Below are 16,966 nucleotides of genomic sequence, written 5' to 3'. Positions count from 1 at the left end.
GCAGCTGGTGTGTTTCTGAAAAGAGCAGCACAGTGATCTCATCCTAATGTTGTTGTTGTTCAAATGACGTTGGATAAACCTGATTTAGTCCTGACTTACCATGTCTTAAGATAAAAAAAACAAAACAATCATTCTGCAACCGAAACCTTCGTAAACACATAAAACCTGTGTTTACTCCAACACCACATAATCAGTCCAATCAAGGCAGCGTGGAGCGTCTGAGCAGGGAAGCCTGCATTTACTGGCTCTTCACCAGGCACGTGCAGAGGGGGGGGCTAAGGGGGCTTGAGCACCTGCCCCTTTTGCTCCATGATCCCAATGTGCCCCTTTGGTCCCTTTTTTTTTTTTTTTTTTTTTTTTTTTTTTTTATTTGACACATGTACTGAAATTATTATTATTATCTTTTTTTTGGCAAGAAAAACAATACAGTAAGCCCTCCGGTCACATTGTTACCTTTGACCTTTTGCCGGTGACGACGCACTTGCCTCTCGCACAGTCAGATAAGGCGGCTAACTGCGGAGCTAAAGGTAGCGAATATTCCACATTACACTGTGGCCGCTGCTCATTTGGCCCTAAGCAAGATCAACCATGATCGGACAGATGGCTATGTCTTCAGTCTGCACCGCCTCTCCAATGTCAACCTGAATAGAGATGTAAGTGAAACCAAATGAGCCCCATGGATGATGCAGTATTGTTTGATCTAAAACACTGTTTACTCTGTGCTTTTAGTCTTTTACATTGAAAATTATGTTTTTTAATTCACAAAAAACTGTTCTGTAATGATTACAGAACAGATTTTTTGTGAATTAAAAAGCATAATTTTTGGTGAAAATACTGGAGTAGGCTTGCTAGTTGTCAGACTACGGAAAACTTTGAACGTTGTATAATTTCTCTACTTTAGCAAAGAGTAGTGGTTTAAACGGAGGAAAGTATAGGACGCGGCGCGCCTTTCTCTGAAGAACTACTGAGCGGGAGGAGACAGCCAGGTGAGGAAAAGCTGTTCTTATCGATTCAGTATTTTTATCATACAGACATTAGGCTGTTGTTCTTGTGCTATGAGCTAGCTGCTAGCTAATTACTTTGCTAGCAAAGCAAGATAACTAAAAAGCTTCCCTGTGTCGTTAATGATAATAGGACATTCTTCAGTATTACTTATGCAATAGGGGCACATCGCCATCATCTCCATAATGGATATATGTCTGATTTTCTAATTTCCTTTGCTGCATGATGTAAGTTGGGAATTTGTTTTTAAACAGTTAAATCACCATGACGGAAAATACGTTTTTGGATCATAATCTTGGATTTAGTTTGGGGGAAAAAGAAAGGCAAGAGACTGAAATAAATAAGACATTGACCTTCACTCAACACAGAAAAGATGAGACAATGAGGAAAAAAAGAAAAGAGAAACTGACAAGAAAAAACGAAGAGGAAAGATTGAAGAAAATGTATATAGGTACTTACAAAATACACTAAGACACAAACAGAGTAGGCTTTTCTCATGGTGACGTGCATTAATAAAATGTTTGCTTTTGTTCTTTTTTTCTGCAGTTCCACGTTAAAGTTTGATGCAGCAGCTCTGCTTTTCTGAATGGACCGTCTCCATCTCCACTGTCAGTACAGCAAACCAGGCAGACATTCTTTTTTATAGATTACAGTACACTAAAAGGTTGCATTGTGCCCTTGTATGCATTCTTAACAGTTTAATTCTGTAAAGACAAAATATGTCTGGTGGTCCAGCTCTGATTTACATCTTTGGCTAAATTGCAGTTTTGAATATTGTAATACTTTCCTATAACAAAATAGACCTGCAGAAAGAAATTACTAATAAAATATTTTACATATGCATAGTTCTATGTTCTATGTAGAGATTTCCCTTAGCTTTGATTGTATGTCTCACAATTTTGTAATTTATCATTGTTCATTAAACTCTGAAAGCTATGTGACTTTGTTAATATTCTGTCCTAAAATGCGATAAGATGTGCCCTTTTTTTTTTTGAGCACCTGCCCCTTTAGTGGTCTCTGCACGGCCCTGCTCTTCACATTTAAGTTCCCGGGGGTGTTATTGAGGACGTCTTCATTAAGGTCCTTCAGAGCGAAGCTGCCCCTGGTGAGAAGGTTGATGGATTTTACAGCAAATACTTAGAGGAAATCACTCTTACTCTTCTACTTATATTCTATTATTTTTTTATACCCCATGACTCTAAGGAGACAATGGGACATAGGGCTCTCAGACCAGGGTAGCATCGGTTTTTAACTACAGTTTGTGGACTTCCTGTTAGTGAAGCGTTACAATAGTCCAGCCGTGAAGTAACAAATGCATTGACTAGTTTCTCAGAATCAACTCAGGACAGGATAGTTCTAATTTTTGCAATATTGTGCAGATGAAGGAAGGAAATTCTAGAAACCTCTTTGAAATCTGATTTAAATGACAGGTCCTGATCAAAAATAACACCAAGGTTTTTTACTTTATTAACTGTGATCAGTTTAATGCCATCCAAATGAAGTAACTGACTAATCAGCGTCTTTTTCAAAGACTCTAGTCCAAAGACTATAACTCTTTGTTAACTCTCTGTTATCCACCTGCATATTCAAGGAATAATTGGTTTAAAGAAAGACCAGTGAAATGTTTTTAGCTTTATTTGATCATCTCTCATTAATAATAATAAGTTTAGTTAATAATAACTAAATGAAATTTTGTTTTTTTATATACTCTGTGTATACAAAATGACAATAAAAGTTTCTAAACAAATTCTAACGTCTAATATTCTGATACAATGACATTAATGAAATAAATACAGAATCTTACCAACTCAGGTTGAGATGTTGAACCTTTTAAGTTTTCTAGAAAAGCAAAAGCATGGAGTGAGAAAAAAAAATCTAAACTGAACGAACTAGCCCTCTGAAATGTTTTGTTAAGCAGTTTATTATTCAGGAAGGATTGATTTGTTTGGAGTTTTTCCTTTTTGTTTGCTATTGAGGCTTTGTTAGTGGAGTGGGATCATGACTGTGTGTTTGTTCAGCCTGTTCATTGCACCATTCATCCATTCTGGAATCGCTGCTGCTTTGACGTCTGATCATGTTAGTGATGTTAGAGGATGAATGAGTCTGGCGGCGCTGCGTTAGGTGTCAGATGTAGGCTTCCTGACGTGTAAACACAACAAAAACATGCATCTGAATGCTTCCTTTTTGAAAACGTCCTTGGACTCACACTGACTCAAAGATTGGTTAGCCTGGATCTCTGGGCAGCATGGAAGTCAGAGCGCGTTCTGACTGGAAGGTTCTGTGTGTTTACTGAGCTTAGACGTGACAGAAGACATAAGCTAAACCAGGTCATGTTCCTCCCATTTTCCCAATCAATCCCACTTTGGAAAGTGCAGATTTTTCATCCAGCAACAGATCAATAGAAGGATTGAATGACTGAAGTCTACTAATCCAATTACCCCCCCACTCCCATTTGACTGAGATCCATTCAGAGGCCTGGGATTGTTTTCCTTTGCCTTTCTAAATGTGAGATGGACTAACTGACGGATAGTGACAGACGCCATCAGTGTCTTCAGCCTGATTGTGATCGCTGGCAGCAAAGCCTCGTCACGCTTGGTTTGAGCTCGTCAGCGAACTCGGCTTCTCTGCGGCTCTATTTGTGAGTGCTGGTACAGATCAGCAGGCTTCCCACTGCGTTTACCTGGCCACAATCTGCTGCTCTGAAGGCAGTGAACACTCTAGGCCTCCTTACACTTCTGATATGCTCAACACAAGGCAGTAAGTCATGCTAAGAGACATCCCTTCTAACCTTATTTTTATTTGCAACAGATTATTCTGCTCTCCGTCTATTGTTATACGGAGCCAGAGAGAGATGGGAACAAAGTCTACCAAACAATCTGCCATCTCTGCTCTCATTCTGTTGCTAAAGAAAACCTCAGATCTGCCCTGCTGTTTATTGCGCACATCCACATGTCCTGCGGTGACTCACAACGACCTGTGGAAACCTCACACACCCACCAAAACCCTGCATTTATCGCGGGTCTGTTAGTACAAACGGTGCGTCTTGACTGCAGATGGGAAGGAAATGAAATGTAGTAGGAGACGCGCCAGAAACCCTTTTACAGGTTTAAGATCAGCTGCAGGTATTAAGCTGCTCTCAGGGTCCAGTAAAGCTTCAGAGAAAAGAAGCAGGAACCGACCAAGATCCAGCCGATAGGAGGAAATAATTGGAATGCTCGGCAGCTGCTTATCTGTGATAAACACAAATCAGAGACTTTGAGCAGAATTAGTCTTTGTTTCTATTTGATGTTAGAATAAAAGGAAATAAAAGGCTGAAGTTAATATGATATCTGCTGCTCTTATGATCTTGCTGATACTGGGCCTTGTAAAAGTATTCATACCTCTTGAACTTCCAACATAAAATCAGAAGCATTAAAGTGTTTAATAGAGACTTTATTTGGCAGATAAACAATAAACGACTGTGAAATGAACTGAAAATGATTGGTTTTAAAAATCTTTTTGAAATAAAACAACCACGGTAAATCATCTAGATGATCTATATTTTGAGATTTTTTTCCCCATTTTTCTCAAAATATTGCAATTATGGAGAACTCTGGATACAAGAACACATGACATCAGTTTTGAAATCAGAGTTTTAGTTGTATGCAGGGGCGGATTTAGGAAATTTGGGGCCCTAGGAAAATGCAGGCATGTGGCCCTCTGAAAAGAGAAGACAACACATAAAGCCGGCATGCACTGTATGATTTTTTGCACTTTTCGGGCCGACTTTCAAGTCGTGAGGTAATTTTTCCATCAGGCCGACTTTTAGCCTGATCGTACGTCGCGCAGTGTACAGGGGGTAACCAGGGGCGATCAGTCTCTCACAACCACCTCCCGATCAGGAATCCCGAGGTTGGAAGAAAATCAAACATGTTCAGTGGGCATGCTCAAACAAGGATTCTTCTTCTTCCTCCCAGATGAAAACACAGAAGCATGGCGGGGGGTGCGAGTGAAATGGACCGTGGTAGCCTTGTTTGCTCAGCCATATCTGAGTCGTCACCTTTCCTGTCAGCACACAAAATTGCACACATTTCCAAGGAAAAGCGTTTCTCTCTAGTGAGCTTCATATTCCTCTTCTATTAGCTTCTGCATAGACGAGTCTGAGTAGCGCCATCTCACTGCGGAGCTGAGTCCAACATGGTTTTTAGACTACTGTGTGAGCAGGAAGATTGCATCAGAGCATCGGGTCGCACAGTGTGAGATCCTGCATTGTGAGCTGTGAACTCACACTGTACGAATGAAGGAAACCCTGCAGTTTCGTCATACAGCATGAGCTGCAGCTGCGTGCAACGATTGAAAAAAATCGCACAATGTTTGCCCGGCTTAAGACAGACCCATTATACAGGATACAGAAATGTCAAGACAATAGACATACATTATTTGTTTTGTTCCTCTCTTCTCGTCCCTTTTCTTCTTGTTTTCATCTCTATGCTTTCTTTTTTCCATATTTCTTTTTATATTGACAGTGTGCTCAGCTGACATTTCATGCTGTCTTGAAAGGAATGAAAGATTTTTCCAATCACTACTTAACTGAATGCTCCTTCCTGTGTTTCCAAAAAGGCAGTAAATAACCCAGTCCTTCTTTTCACTGTAGACAAGACATGATCTGCTTATCTGTTCTCCATTTTTTTCATTTGTATAAAATAAAAGCAGCATGAATCATGACAGCAGACAAGATGGAGGAGAACAGGAGGCAGGGTTATGCATCTACTTGCTCTGGGGAGAAGAGTTCGGTACTTTTATGAGTAGTTACCAAACAGAGCCTTTTAGCGAAATTATATTGATAAAAAACATAATTAATGTGCACAAATAAATAATAGCTGTATTAACTATACATGTAAAAGGAGTTTAATGGGGCCCCCAGGAACTTGGGGCCCTAGGAAACTGCCTAATTTTGCATAATGGTAAATCCGGCCCTGTTTTTTTTTCTGCAAGAAGGTGAACCTTCCCTGTCCTGAAAAACAAAAGGATGGCTGATTCTGACTGGAGCAAATTTTAGCTCTAACCTCCTGGTCTTGGCTCCTGTTCCTTCCCCATATGCAGGTTCAACAGTAAGAGCCCCACCCAGGGTAGGAAATGAATAAACACAACTTTTAGCCTTGAGCTGGTGAAAAATTCTTGTGAAAACCGCAACTATGACCCTCTTAGTTAAACATATTTGGCGAACGGCAGAAGCTCTCTATTATAAAACCAAATTATATGAAGGTGTGCACATTTGCATATGGCACACAGAGTACATGTGAAGCAATAGTGTATTTTTGTTAAATTCTGTGTGGTGACTGTGCATGTACAGCTTGGCAGGCATAGGATTGTGGGAATTCGTATAAGTCATTAGCAATGGATAGGAAAATTAAAGGGTCGTTTGCTAAAGTAACTTTTAATAGGAAGCATCCGGCTACCTCCTTCCCTACTGGCAGCATTATTCGGATAGCAGCTATCTTGGCAGCTGCTGAGAAACTGCTGCTTTGGCTTAAGTGTGCTAACTGATTAGCCACATTTGGACTGAGCTGATGTCTGTGTATTCAGGAAATTCTTAAGTTTTCCTTTCAACATCCAATAATCTTACTATAAATAACCTACGAAACGAATCTGGAATCAAAACAAAAAATTTATATTTACATACAAATTCAGTATGTCGTATTTACATCGGAATGATGGTCCACTGGGGTTTTGGTGTATGAAAGTGTGTGAATGTGTTACAAAGAGCTCATTAAAGTAGATATCTGTGGCTTTGCTTCTGACCATTTTACAGAGTCATGCAACATAAACTGAGACAGTTGTGGTAGACAGCATCTCAAAATCCCATTTGTGCTGTCTTCACCATCCGGGCTGAATCCTTCATCTCCTGTGCAGCCCAATACCACATTGTTTGAGGCACAGAGGCTTCCGGCTGGAGAAGTTGGTGAGCAGCTGAGTCTGGTCTAAGGAAGAACAGTTGTTTTTGGTCCTTCTTCCCCAGTTGAGAGAATGTCAATACCAAGGAACTTCATTCTGTCCACACACTCCAACACCTCCTCATGCATGTAAAGCCTGTTCAGTCCTCCTAGACCTTCCATATGTCACTTTGACCTACTTGGTTGGTTTTCAGTCTAAGGTTGTTTTTGCAGCACCACTGTGTTGGATGCTGATCCATTTCACTGTTGTGGGTCTTATTGTTAGATAAGAACCAACACAGTGGTGTGTTCCACAAGCTTCATATTGTTCATTATGTGGACAGAAGAGCAGCTGGGTTTCAGGTTCAGCATGCCTGGTATAGCGATGTTGATGGCTGAGCTGAAGTACACCAATAACATAATTCATAGTCATAGCCTAGATGATGATGAATCAAATGCCAAATTCTTGAGATCAATGTATTTTACCACCTCAGAGTAAATATCCTTTATCTTCTATCTGTCTGCACTGTTCCCCTCTCTATTTGTCCCTATTTATCATGTATAACATGCTGCTCATATATACCATTATGTCAGCTTCCTAACATTTTTTTTGTTGCAGGTCAAGAACAAGTCAAGGAAAAATAAACATTTCAAGTAATAAAACTGTGCAATTTCACTTGAATGTCCTCAAAGATTTAGTCTAAAGTGCAGAGAGCTGAAAGGAGGCTATCTGAGAGCTTTTCTTCCTTCAAAACAGCAATATCTGCGTCATGAAGCTATCCGTATGGAGGCTTTAGTCTCTGCAGTCTAAAGGGAAATAAGGCAGTAATTGTTTTTTGAATCAATATGTTTTTAGTGAATATTAAAAAAAAATATTTGCCACTGTTTGCTGTCCTGCATGTGCTGTCAGTTTAATAGCAGTTATAACATCTGTTGTATAGCATGTTTTATTATGCCATAATGCTTCAAGGTCTGTAGTTTTTTTTATTTTTCATAACGTCTGCTACTTTTACTGCGGCAAAAATCATAAAGGAAAATCCTTAGAGCTACAGTGCAAAGTGACAAAAAGCTACGACAGAATTATGTATGCACTAAAAGCAGACATAAAGCCAAGCATGTGGCTCATATTTCCTGTATTACTGTACAGGGAGCACAGTGTCACCTCTGTGAATGGCACGGTCCATCCTTAATGCATTTTCATGGTGAGAACTATTTTCGTGCACGACTAAATAATCTGTTTGCCCTCCACGGCCGAGAAATGGATGAGGGTCAGACTTTATCGCAATTTTCTCTGACATTTGATAAGGAAAGTTGAGGAGAAACAGCCTCCCTTATTTCGTTCGTCCTGCCGTTCAATAATGCTTCCATTGAGAGGAGCGTTTTTTACCCCGAGGGGGAAAGTACCTTTGAAAAGTACCTCACATTTAGGCTATCAACAAAAGGTCAAGCTGCTCTGAATCTCATGAAAAAGTCCATTCAGGATACACAGCTTCCCCTGGCCACGCCAGGCACCCAGCCGCCTATCATGTCGGTAAGAATAACATTTCCACATCATGACGGGGGATGGTGGTAGAAGGGGGGGGGGGGGCTCCAGCGGTGTAGAGAATGTCAGGACATCGCTGTGACCTTTGGAGCGGCGTGAATACAGATGGCCATCTAACGCTCTGTTGATGTCACAAATGCAGCCATTTTTCAGCGACCTTTCACTTGGTCATTACTCTGAGTGTCTGCTCGGAAAAACCATTTCATTTCATTAAGCATCATCAGTACATGATGTAATGCACAGGTCAGAAGTTTACATACACGCAGCATGGACAGAAAGTCACATGATATTACACTGTGAATGCTCTGTTCTGTTTAGAGTGGAAGTGAGAACTTAAATAGAATAGAATGTTACATGTTTATAGAGAAATTCTGGTGTTTTAGGGCAACTAAGGTAAAGCTTTAGAACACTGCCCATGAGATAAAAGCTAATATTGAAGCAGCCTTTTCTTTATCGGATTAGCTCTCTTAATAGCTTTGGTAACTATTTGCAGATGTTCTTTATAGTAACTTTCAGTCGCTGTAAGTCTGCTAAGGACATTCAAAAACGTTATAGTTTATGACAGCTGCATGCACAGACTGGGCATCAATGCCTATCTTATCATCATGGAGAACTACCTTCTAGTTCTTGTTCTGCTTGAGGTTTCTTCCGCTAGGGGAGATTTCCTTTCCATTGTCGCTACATGCCAATCAGTATGAGGGATTGCTGCAAAGCCTACAGTGAAGTCCAAGTGGCTTTCCACTCTTGCTAGTTACTGACTTGATGCAGTTAATCTGAATAACAAACTGAACTGTATTGTGTTCTTTGATAGCTAAGTGGAAGCAGAATTTGACTTCAAGTTTGTGATTTAATTGATTAGAGCGTATTTCTTTATATGATGCAAAGCTTAAGGTCACAAACCGATGGTTGGGTCTTCTCCTTTTTGATTTTCTGCTACAGGAAAGATTTCATGGTTCCACCAATTAAAGCAAGTCCTCCTGATACCAAAATGACAAAGAAGCCCAGACCATCACACAAACACAACCACGTCTGACTGCAGGCATGATGTAATGTTTCTAAATTCTTCAACTAACCTTCTAAAAGGGTCCACTCATTTGTCTGCTCAGTAATTTTTATGAGATCTTTGGGCCTCTTGCCACAGTGTTGTGCAGCAGGTGTTCCAGAGGCTATTATTTATAAGGCATGTCTGTTTTGCCCTCATTACTTTCTGGGCCATTGTAAAGGTGGCTAGTACCAGAAAACCTGGATAAAGGTTTTTAGATGATAAAGATTTTTTTATGGTTGGGTTGGAATTTAAAGTAAAGATGAGAACACCCTAACTTGTTTCAGCTGGTTAGGACAGGGGCAATGGTATCATGGTTAGGGTGTCAAAAAACAGAACAGAAGGACCCAATATTCAAGGCGAGACAGACAGTGGGATAATTCAAAGAGCTTATCAAAATGCATAAACGGAGCTGCGGATCTGCTGGGCACTGCTCATCACTGAAAACTCTGGTAGGAGAAAAACACAGGTATGTCACATGGTAATCTGACAGAGGATGATTATCCATGTGAGTCACTTACCTGGCCTCAGAGTTCAGTCCATCTGCTTAGATGCATCGAATGCTGCCCAGAGTGAACCAGATGCTGCAGTACTGGAGGGCAAAGCCAAAGCGGAAGTCAGTGTGAGAGCCAGGAGGTCAAAGATCCAGTGAGGCACCGAAGGAGAATCCAGGATGGAGTCAGGTCACAGTTCCAGGTACAGTACACAGTGGGTCTAAATGGCTAGACAAAGGCAGGCAGACTCTGTGGTCGCAAAGCGGTTCCGGTCAGTACACAGGCAGGCAGAGATCAGGCAGGAATCAAAAGACAGGTAAGGCAAACAGATCAGATGGGAACAGGCAGGCTCAGAGGTCAAGAGCCAGAACAGGTCAGGATCAGGTATTAAGAATACAAGTACACTAGAAAAATTTCTTAACAATGGATCAAAATAATCTGGCACTGATGACTGGTCTGAAGGCTGGTTATATACAGACTAATGCAGGTGAATCATATGAGTGGGTAATGAGAACTGGGTGGAGCTAAGCAGGTGTGTGAAATGAGTAATCAGACCAGGCATTAGTGCTGAGATCATGATATTATGCTTCAGGTAACGAGTCTCAAACTAAGATAATCCCAAACTGGTTTCTGGAACATGACAATCAGTTAACTGAGCTACACTTATCTTTACAGTCAAAAATAGCTGAAGCCAACAGACCAGCGTATTGATGTGGTGGAACAAGAGGTTTTTATGTTCCCAGAATCTTTGGGGTATAAAGGCAAAAGACGGCAGAGTGGTTTAAAGTCAAATACATGAAGATGTCTATGAGCATAGCATGTTTAGAGAACTCCCTGCCTCAGAGGTGCTGATCGAGTAATCCACAATGCTCAGTGGGCTGAGATGCGAGGTGTCTTGGGAACTCATCACCATTATGATCAGAGGAGATGATGTAATTGGTTCCAAGGCACTGCCTTCTTCATCCTGGGATGTAGCCTGAAGCCAATCACTGGAACATAAAAATAAACGAACTTGATGTTGTTGGTAAGGAAACCTTAACAGAGCAGAACCTGAAACTTTCTGAACAAACTGATTTTTTTGTTTGCGGTTTAAGGTATTGGTAGCCGACAGTGGTGAGAAAAGTCAAAATAAATGTTACTCCAATAAGTAACGAGTGAATAGGAGCAGTGACAGGTCTGCAGGGATGGGTTTTAATGAGGAGAAGGCAATGGTGAGGAGGTGGAGGCAAATACAGGGTGAGAAAGAAGCTTCAGAGTCAGCACAATTGAGTCAGATGTAGAGCTGCAGAGTACAGTGGGAGAAGCTCAACAAGCAGGACTGTAAGCCAGAAGATCAGAGAGTGGGTGTGTGCTTCTTGGTTGCATGTTTTTCACATGTTTTGTTTACCGTCCCCAGAATCCAGGATCTGATTGGTTTACATCTAGTAGTTCTTACCCAGTATCAAATCTTTCAGCAATTTCTATCTCCCCTGTCAGCCTAATGATGACAGGATCTGTCTCCATTTATTTATTTTTTCCCAGCTGTCTTTAGAGTTAAGATTAAGAGGCAGCTGCTCCTCTGCTGAAGCCGCTTTAAGCAACCCCAACACGTCCCTGCAGCCAGACGGCAGAATTAATACGGAGATTTCAGCCTTTTCAAGCCATCAACATGTTGATTTCCTTCTCTGGTCCCAAACGTGCAGCTTTGCTCCCGCTTAGCACATCATCCTGTTTGTTGAGGAGGCGTTCTGCATAAAAAGCCGTAAAATGTTCTCATATAAATGTTGATTTTGTGAGATAGTATCTATAAACGGGGTCACTTAAAAAAAAAAACACACACACAGAGCAAAAAATTCATTTGTCAAAAAGAGCGTGGAGTGAGATAAAAATGCATTTCTTATGCTTAAATGATAGTTAAAGTCATTACTTTAATATATATGCATTAAATTGAAAATGTGGGGAAAAAATAATCTGAAATGAAAGGTTCTGACTTTTGAGACAGAGTCTTTGGAAAGTGAATCCCATTTAAAAAAAGAGAGTAGTGTCATTAGCTGAAACTTTAAATTAAATTCTGAGTAAACTGATGCAAACCTTAGCTTAACTGAAAACACCAAAATCCTCTAGAAATGTGCTGGGATGCGTCTTTAGGTTGAGAAATGTGAGGAGGGTCGTATTAGCCAATGCATTTTAGTTTTCACAGTTTAATTCATTATTGCAAGCTGGGAGATTTCTTTATAAACTTTAGAATTAGAAAAAACTGAAGCAAAGGTCCTTAGCCTGAATATTTTTTAGTGTATATATATATATTTTTTTTTCTGGTCAGTCACTTCATTTACATTATATTAAGATAAAGGTTTGGTATTTAACCAAGATACATATGTTATCTAGATACCTTGTTAAATATAGTTCTAGGATTTAACCCCTTCATCTCCAGTAAATTGCCAGAAGGAAAATTGGAAAAAAAAAAAAACTGGTGCATTCATTGCTTCAACACTGAATTGTTGTAATTCTTTACTATCACTAAGTTTATAAAATGCTGTTAAAATCCTTCAGTGGATCCAAAATGCTACTGCCAGAGTCCTGTTGAAACCTAAAAAGATATTCACCCTCTCTTAGCTTCCCTTTATTGTAATACCAGTTAAGTCAGTTAAGTACCAGTTAAGTTAAATTCTCCTTCTTAGACATGAATCTGTAAAAATCAAGCTCCATCATTTATAAGAGATCATCCTTCATGTTCCAAACCAAACAATTTGCTCAATTTGCTCCCAGACTGCAGCTTCATTGCTGGTTCCTAGAACTTCTAACAGTAGAATTGGAGGCAGGTATTTTAGCTATCAGAGTCCTAGCCTGTCTATTTCTAAGACTAGGCTTAAAATGTATCTTTGTGATAAAGTTTATTGTTGGCTTAGGTTATCCTGAGCTATGTATAGTTATGCTACTATAGGCTTAGGCCGCTAGAATACATGAAAACCACTTTTTCTCTTCCTGCTACATTCTAATCATGTACTCAAATTTTGCAAGAATTTTTGAATAAATGTATTCCCTCTCTTCCTGTTTAGCTATGAATCTGTTCTCGATGGCAACATCAGCCATGCTGCTGGCAATGTAAGGTTCTGCTTTTATAGAAGATCCACTTTGCCCTGACTCTGTTAACTTTGTCTCTCTAATAGACAAAGCCAGTGGCTTTTATTGTGACTAACCCTCTATATGTTCATCAAGTTTTTCCCCACACCTTTGATCATAAATATCCTTATGACCTATCTTTATATATTGGTGTTAGGAAGGGGAACGAACCATCCCAAAACTCTTCCCACAGAGGAATACTAAATGTCTTGGTATATTGAAGCATTTAGAGTACTGCAGCCTGCTTTTTCAGAGCAATCTTGCTTGGACAGACCAGGACATTTCGGAAGATGTCCTAAATGTTCTTCACCCGTAAACTGTTTTCCATACAGTGGAAGAGCTGGTCCTTCTAAGACCTCTATAAATCCCTTACCAGACTGAGAAGCCACTCCAAATTTATATTTGAAGGCCAAAGACAGATCTGTATTGTAACCATGTAGCAATAATGACATTTTGGTGAGATACCAGTTCAGTATGCTCATACTGTATAACCTACAGACAAAAATTAAAACACTTACAGAGATACTAAGGCGAGTATCGTTAGAGAAGACCCCCAAAAGATGTTAAAAAAAACAGTCAGGAGCACCAAAATAAATTTCTATGGTTTGAACAGGTTCATCCTCCTGATGTTCTCATCATGTCAAACTGAGCTGAAACACCTGGATGGCAATTTAACTGTCTTGAAAAGGCATTTTGATTAAGATATTACAACCTCTTGGTTTTATTTATTTATACTCACAACTTTTCACAAATGTTTATTGTTGTTACATTTTTTGAAATGTATATCCAGATAAGTACCTCTATCAGGCACTGATGTGTGTTTGACTTTGGTGTAATCCTGGCTGTATCAGGAAGTGCATCAGACTTACTCTGCCAGGTCTGTGAGCAAGTTTAAAAGACCTATAGAGCAGCTCCAAGGATTCATCATCCTTAAACATGTTTAAAAACATTTTTCTGCAGTCGGGTTTTTTGTGACTTTTCATTTTAATTTATTTATTCAATCAAGAGTTTCTGCAAAGTATTCTTTTTTTTTTTGATGGAATCACTTTACTGGTAGCGTTGGGTTCTTCTCCAAAGCAACCCTTTTTTATGGTGGATGCTCACTTGGTTGATGGACATGTTCTGGTTTATGATGAGGAGTGAGGAGGGTTCTGACTGAGGGTCATAGCTATATCTGGACCTGAGTGGCGAGCCCGCGCTGGGGAGGCCTGGCAGTCAGAAGAGCCACACTCTAAAATAAACACATGCTGCAGTGAAACGGTCCAAACAGGAACGCTGATCCATCCGAGCCAGCCTTCATTAAAGAGGTCCACCCAAGCTCTAATTATAGGATTAGTGGTCAGAAGACAGCGAAAGCCTCTGATTGGAAGCAGCAGGTCCAAAACACACTGATCACTGTACCTAGTGACCCAGGTATCCACCCACACACACACACGCACACACGCACACACACACACACACACACACACACAAACCTACATTCTCATCTTGCTATTTGTAGGGAGGACCATGTGTTGACTTTCACAGATTTTTTTAGCCATTTTCAACCTTTTCTATGTCCTAGGACCAGTGAAATGTCCTCCCTTTGGTACAAATTGATGGTGAAATCTAAAAAAACAGTCCTCACTCTGATGCCAAGACAGGAGCACACACACACCCGAACCTCAAACACTTATTTGCACTGGGCCTGTTTTTGTCTGCCTCTCTCCAGTACGCCTTGCCCACTCCTCCGCCTGAACTCACACCACTCAGACAGACACACACCTGGGTAAGTATAGTGCTGACTGTGGGCCTCCTGATCGTGCTTAAAAATAAGCCCTTAGATAGAGCAACAAGGAGACTCAGCCCCAACGTCTGATAGCAGAGGGAGCACTGGGTCGGGAGAACTCTGCTCAATAACAGCTTATTATAGCCACAGACGGTCTGGGCTTGGAAGATGTTATAAGTGCTGATCCCAGAGAGTCTGCAGCATCACCAAAGAGAGGAAAGTGCCTTCTCCAGGTCCTCCTTTCACACTCTTACTAAATTCAGGGAAAATAATTCATATTGGGCAGTTTGGACTGATGGAAAAAGAAAACAATGTTAAAACTAACATGCATCTTAGTAAATTACGGTACTATAAAAACCAAAAATGCAACAAATTTATTTTTTCCTGAAAACCCATTTAAAAATAAAAACAAAAAAAATTTAACCAGGTGTTTGTTTCTGATGACTCTGGCTTCAAGCTTAGAGGTATAGGGGAGGATGTTTTTTTCTGGATGGATCATCTAAATAAGTGGTCCTCCTAATTATCAATCATTATGGTGATATGTTTAGGCCGTCCTACGTGCTCGTCCCTAGGTAGCTGTCTTGTTCTGTGCATGCGCATTTTCAGGTGTATATGTTTGGTAAGCTACAGTTTCAGCTAGTCATTAAAGCTCTCCTTTCTCACTGCACTTCCTTGAAATGGCTGTGGAGACATACTGGAAAAAAACTGCAAATCTTCTTTTGGAGAGTAAGCTTGTATGAGCAATACAAACAGTCGGTTGTAAACAGAGTATGCATGAGGAGAAATGGGCTCGTTCATGCTCTCACATACGTTTAATAGGCGTTTCCTCTCGTGAGCGGGTACAGGGTTGTGCATGTGCATTTTTTTTTAAAGTGGATAGCGTGAGTCTTTTCAAAAATTCGCAAAAATCTTCCACTACACCTTTAAGCCCAGGTTTTAAGGAATTACAAATTGATGATGGTTTGAAATCAGAAATGTGTTCCTACAAATGAGAATGTCCATGTTCTGAATAGCATCAACATTCAGTCCTTGATTCATGCTCCTCTTACTTGACTTGACAATGAAGTGAAGGGATACCAGCTGATATCCTATTGCTGCTTTCATAGTGAACTTCCTGTCAACAGCATTGCTGGTTCTGATGTCTCTCATTCCCCTTTACTCCAAAATTTCTCTGTTGGGTTGTGGTCACCAAGAGATAGAGCGATGCACTACAACAAGGTGTCCGGTACCTCTGTTAGAGAGACAGGCCCACAACATAACAGAGTCTCTTCTATGCTTAACAGCAGACTTTTACACATTTAGACTTAGACAAATTTATTCTGTCATTTTGCATACACGAGTGTAAACAAAAATAAATTTCTCTAGACAATTTCATCAGAAGGCATCAGATTCTCCAGCATTTTTAGTTGTATCAGAAATCACCATCGTAGTTTCATCCAGTTACATTTCTAGTAGAATTAATCCTATCGAACTAAGAAAGAAAATTCACATTAAAAGTTCACAGATTATTAATTAGTAACACATAACAGTCAAATATACCTACCAGATGTATTTATGGAACAAAAAGATAAAAGTTGGTTATAGAAAGGGTGATAATTGGGTCACGTAGACTCTGAGCCACAGCAGTGATATGATGGAGCAGTTTTAACGGCCGGTGTGACAGGCTAATATGACTGTGCAAAGTTAGATGTTGACTCATTAATCTGCAGGGATTTTCTGCTGTCAAGATATCTCACTCCTCAAGCATTTTTCAGTATGGTACTTCTTTGCAGCCTATATGATGGTTCCAATAGTTCATAGGTCGCAGAATAACAAAGACAGGTTTTTCTGAGAAATAATTTTCTGCCAAACATGATTTGTGATGTATTAGTTTATTAACAAGGTTATTAGCCACCTAACATACACACCGCTACAGACAGCAGGTAGGTGAATGGATGAGGACCATGACAGCCAGCCAGCAGGTGATTAATATTATATCTCTACTTAGTCTGTTAAAAGAGACATTTTCTTTTATCTTGAGTCCAGAAAGATCGCGACACAGTAAAAGCAGGTGCCCAGTTCTTTGTTTTCTGATCCCACAGATTTGCATTTTTCTATTCAGGA

This window comes from Cyprinodon tularosa, unplaced genomic scaffold, assembly GCF_016077235.1.
Source record: "Cyprinodon tularosa strain WSP-4 unplaced genomic scaffold, ASM1607723v1 ctg90, whole genome shotgun sequence".
Taxonomy (NCBI): domain Eukaryota; kingdom Metazoa; phylum Chordata; class Actinopteri; order Cyprinodontiformes; family Cyprinodontidae; genus Cyprinodon; species Cyprinodon tularosa.
This window is presented reverse-complemented; position numbering follows the sequence as displayed.